Genomic DNA, 6,000 nt, shown 5'->3' with positions numbered 1-6,000 from the left:
ATACTTCAAGCATACTAACAAAGTAATCATGTCTTCGCAAAATAACATGGCCAAAGAAAGCTATCCCTACAAAATCATATAGTCTGGCTATGCTCCATCTTCACCACACAAAATATTTAAATCATGCACAACCCCGATGACAAGCCAAGCAATTATTTCATACTTTTGATGTTCTCAATCTTTTTCAATCTTCACGCAATACATGAGAGTGAGCCATGGACATAGCACTATAGGTGGAATAGAATGGTGGTTGTGGAGAAGACAAAAAGGAGAAGATAATCTCACATCAACTAGGCGTATCAACGGGCTATGGAGATGCCCATCAATAGTATCAATGTGAGTGAGTAGGGATTGCCATGCAACGGATGCACTAGAGCTATAAGTGTATGAAATCTCAAAAAGAAACTAAGTGGGTGTGCGTCCAACTCGCTTGCTCACGAAGACCTAGGGCATTTTGAGGAAGCCCATCATTGGAATACAAGCCAACTTCTATAATGAAAGATTCCCACTAGTATATGAAAGTGAAAACATAGGAGATTCTCTATCATGAAGATTATGGTGCTACTTTGAAGCACAAGTGTGGTAAAAGGATAGTAGCATTGCCCCTTCTCGGTTTTTCTCTCATTTTTTTATTTGGGAATTTTCTCTTTTTTATGGCCTCTTATTTTTTTTATTTGGGCCTTTTTCTCTTTTTTTGGCCTCTTTTTTTTAGTCTGGAGTCTCATCCCGACTTGTGGGGGAATCATAGTCTCCATCATCCTTTCCTCACTGGGACAATGCTCTAATAATGATGATCATCACACTTTTATTTACTTACAAGTCCAGAATTACAACTCGATACTTAGAACAAAACATGACTCTATATGGATGCCCCCGGCGGTGTACCGGGATGTGCAATGACTCATGAGTGACATGTATGAAAGAATTATGAACGGTGGCTTTGCCACAAATACAATGTCAACTACATGATCATGCAAAGCAATATGACAATGATGGAGCGTGTCATAATAATGGAACGGTGGAAATTTGCATGGCAATATATCTCGGAATGGCTATGGAAATGCCATAATAGGTAGGTATGGTGGCTGTTTTGAGGAAGGTATATGGTGGGTGTATGATACCGGCGAAAGGTGCGCGGTATTAGAGAGGCTAGCAATGGTGGAAGGCTGAGAGTGCGTATAATCCATGGACTCAACATTAGTCATAAAGAACTCATATACTAATTGCAAAAATCTATAAGTTATCAAAGCAAAGTATTACGCGCATGCTCCTAGGGGGATAGATTGGTAGGAAAAGACCACCGCTCGTCCCCGACCGCCAATCATAATGAAGACAATCAATAAATAAATCATGCTCCGACTTCATCACATAACAGTTCATCATACGTGCATGCTAGGGGAATCACAAACTTCAACACAAGTATTTCTCAAATTCATAACTACTCAACTAGAATGACTCTAATATTACCATCCTCATATCTCAAAACAATCATCAAGTATCAAACTTCTCATATTATTCAATACACTTTATATGGAAGTTTTTATTATATCCCTCTTGGATGCCCATCATATTAGGACTAGTTTCATGACCAAAGCAAACTACCATGCTGTTCTAAAGACTCTCAAAATAATATAAGTGAAGCACGAGAGTTCATCTATTTCTTCAAAATAAAACCACCACGGTGCTCTAAAAAGATATAAGTGAAGCACTAGAGCAAATGACAAACTACTCCGAAAGATATAAGTGAAGATCAATGAGTAGTTGAATAATTATGCAACTTTGTGAAGACTCTCTAACATCTAATAATTTTAGATCTTGGTATTTTATTCAAACAGCAAGCAAAACAAAAGAAAATAAAATGACGCTCCAAGCAAAACACGTATCATGTGGTGAATAAAAATATAGCTCCAAGTAAAGTTACCAATGAACGAAGACAAAAGAGTGGATGCCTTCCGGGGCATCCCCAAGCTTAGGCTCTTGGTTGTCCTTGAATATTACCTTGGGGTGCCTTGGGCATCCCCAATATTAGGCTCTTGCCACTCCTTATTCCATAGTCCATCGAATCTTTACCCAAAACTTGAAAACTTCACAACACAAAACTTAACAAAAAACTCGTAAGCTCCGTTAGTATAAGAAAATAAATCACCACTTAGGTACTGTTGTGAACTCATTCTAAATTCATATTGGTGTAATATCTACTGTATTCCAACTTATCTATGGTTCATACCCTCCGATACTACTCATAGATTCATCAAAATAAGCAAACAACACATAGAAAACAGAATATGTCAAAAACAGAACAGTCTGTAGTAATCTGTATCAAACGTATACTTCTAGAACTCATAAAATTCTCAAATAACATGGTGGACCTAAGTAATTTGTCTATTAATCATCAAAAATAATTAACTAAATATCACTCTCCAACAAAAAATGGTAGCAATTCTCGTGAGCACTAAAGTTTCTGTTTTTTATAGCAAGATCAACAAGACTTTCCCCAAGTCTTCCCAACGGTTCTACTTGGCACAAACACTAATTAAAACAATAAAACTAAATCTAAACAGAGGCTATATAAATTATTTATTACTAAACAGGAGCAAAAAGCAAGGAACAAAAATAAAGTTGGGTTGCCTCCCAACAAGCGCTATCGTTTAACGCCCCTAGCTAGGCATGATGATTACAATGATGCTCACATAAAAGATAAGAATTGAAACATAAAGAGAGCATCATGAAGAATATGACTAGCACATTTAAGTCTAACCCACTTCCTATGCATAGGGATTTTGTGAGCAAACAACTTATGGTAACAATAATCAACTAGCAAAGGAAGGCAAAACAAGCATAACTTCAAAACTTTAAGCACATAGAGAGGAAACTTGATATTATTGCAATTCCTACAAGCATTTATTCCTCCCTCATAATAATTTTCAGTAGAATCATGAATGAATTCAACAATATAACTATCACATAAAGCATTCTTTTCATGATCTACAAGCATAGAAATTTTATTACTCTTCACATAAGCAAATTTCTTCTCGTGAATAGTAGTGGGAGCAAACTCAACAAAATAATTATCATGTGAGGCATAATCCAATTGAAAACTAAAATCATGATGAAAAGTTTCATGGATATCATTATTCTTTATAGCATACAAGTCATCACAATAATCATCATAGATAGCAACTTTGTTCTCATAATCAATTGGAACCTCTTCCAGAATAGTGGATTAATCACAAAATAAAGTCATGACCTCTCCAAATGCACTTTCATCAATATAATCATCATAAATAGGAGGCATTCTTTCATCATAATAAATTTGCTCATCAAAACTTGGGGGACAAAAAATATCATCTTCATCAAACATAGCTTCCCCAAGCTTGTGGCTTTGCATATCATTAGCATCATGGATATTCAAATAATTAATACTAACAACATTGAAATCATGCTCATCATACAAGGATTTAGTGCCAAACATTTTAATGCATTATTCTTCTAACATTTTGGCACAAATTTCCTTTCCATCATACTCATGAAAGATATTAAAAAGATGAAGTGTATGAGGCAAACTTAATTCCATTTTTTGTAATTTTCTTTTATAGACTAAACTAGTGATAAAACAAGAAACTAAAAGTCTCGATTGAAGATCTAAAGATATACCTTCAAGCACTCACCTCCCCGGCAATGGCGCCAGAAAAGAGCTTGATGTCTACTACACAACCTTCTTCTTATAGACGTTGTTGGGCCTCCAAGTGCAGAGGTTTGTAGGACAATAGAAAATTTCCCTCAAGTGGATGACCTAAGTGTTGGGGATATAATTATTTACGTAAGCCGCCCAGGAGGGGCCGGGTTACGCAAAGAGAAGCCCATCTGAAGCCCAAGACCAAGATGTGAAGATGGCGGTTCAGTAAAGGGTCTAAAGGCCCACAGACAATTTAGGGCCCATGGTGATAAACCGCCATGAGGGCGCGACTTGTATTGTAAGGTAGAAATAACTAGTCACCGAGTCGGACACTGTTTATGAGTCGGCCGGGACTTTGTAAGCCGTAGGGCGTCGACCCGTGTATATAAGGGGACGACCCGCTGGCGGCTTGGGGACAGAAAAAACAAGAGATCGAGAACCGGGCATAGCGTATCTCGCTCCCTGGTCATCGAAACCTCAAGCAATTCCAACCCAACTAGACGTAGGCCTTCCTTCACCGTAAGGGGCTGAACTAGTATAAACCTCGCGTGTCCTTTGTCCCGATTAACCCCTTTAAGCTTCCTAGTTGCGATGGCTCCACGATCAAGTCCTTGCAAGAGGACATCTGCCGTGACAATTCCACGATAGTTGGCGCCCACAGTGGGGCCAGCGCACGGTGGATTTGAGTTCTTGAAGGGCAGCTTTGAAGGGCTCAAGGGATACGTAGTTGGCTGGATGATCAAGAGTCGTCGCGGCAAGATCTACATCAACGACGAAGGCTGGGGCCCCGACGCCGGCTCAATTGAGTACGGCTATCGGGTCCCCTTTGGTGGAATTCACGTCTTCATCAGCCGGATTGGTGAGCCGGGCCCTGAGCCGGACAGCTACACCGACCTCGTCGAGACGGCTCAGCGTGCGAAACCCGCCCGAGCTCAACCCGTCGTGAAGCGTGCCTTTGTGGGTTGCATCCATGGAGGTGAACTTCCTGAAGGATCTGAAGGTGATGGTGAGCCGGCCGTCCTCTTTGACGGTGATTCATCCACCGGCTCAACAGATTCGCCGTATCAAGTTCAAGATGGTGTGCTTGGGGGCTGTTCCGATGGTAGCACTATTCCAGACCTCTCAGAGTCGCCAAACTGGGCAGGAGCCTTCATGGCTGGTACTCAACCCGGCCAAAATTCTACGGCCTCAACGGTGATAACGTCCGGGTTAGGAGCAGATGGGGCAGGAGGCCCTGTGTGCTCACCGGCTCAGGTGCTGATGGATCTCATGGATAAGCTTACGGCTTTGTTAACTGTTACAGTCATCCCTGCGAACCAATCTGAGCATGAGGCAGAGGTGGCACAGGTTCGCGACGAGATCGCCCGAGTCAAGGAAACCTTAGCAGCTGAGGACGCTAGATTAGGGGATGGCAGCTCCTCACGGCAATATGGCACCGCGCAGTTACGTACCAATACCTCAGGGTCACTTCTCCAACCCCATGGATAACTTAATCGCAGCATCAGCACGTTTGGGATGATCCGACAGCGGTGGAAACCCGGAAGATCAGAGAACTTGTCCAAACAGCCCTGGCTCAGCAAGAGACCTACTCCTACAGCCGGGATAGGATTCACTCGACTCCTCCGCCCTGGTTAGCCCCGCCTCGTCAAAATCGGAGCCCGAGTTACAGTAGACACATGGAGTCAGAGGCCTTGTCAAGTAACGCTCAGCGCCGGAACCAGCCCAGTGGGTATAACCCGGTTCAGGATCGGATACGTCAGGAGGACGAGCAGGCGGCTCAGCTAGCGGCTCAGCTAGCAGCCCAACAGAACTCACCGGCTTACTCGACGACTTCCGTTGAGGCGGGAGTTGCTACTAGAACCGGAGGAGTTCCTTGTCTGGTACCGGCTCTACATAATGTACGTCTACCCAAGGATTTCAAGGGACCTCGGAAGGTGCCCAATTATACGGCTGATTTACAGCCTGGGGCGTGGATTGAAAGTTACGAGATGGCTATGAAGATGCTGGAGGTTAGTGATGAAGCGATGGCTAAATATTTCACCATGATGTTGGACGGAACGGCCCGTTCTTGGTTAAAAGGTTTGCCACCCAACTCCATTAGTTCATGGGTGGAGCTAAAGGCCCGTTTCATCCAGAACTTCAAGGATACTTGCAAGCAGTCTATGTCAATTGTGGATCTGACAAATTGCAAGCAGGAAGAAGGTGAATCTACGACTCATTGGGTGCGCCGGGTCAAAGATATAATACATTCGTCTGATAAGATGGATGCTGGCTCAGCAGTTCTCATGCTGGAGAAGAATTGCCGCTTTGAGCCTCTGAGACAG

The sequence above is a fragment of the Triticum dicoccoides genome, chromosome 3A (genome assembly GCF_002162155.2).
Source record: "Triticum dicoccoides isolate Atlit2015 ecotype Zavitan chromosome 3A, WEW_v2.0, whole genome shotgun sequence".
Classification (NCBI taxonomy): Eukaryota; Viridiplantae; Streptophyta; class Magnoliopsida; order Poales; family Poaceae; genus Triticum; species Triticum dicoccoides.
The sequence above is the reverse complement of the archived record's forward strand: the minus strand, read 5'-3'. Positions refer to the sequence as shown.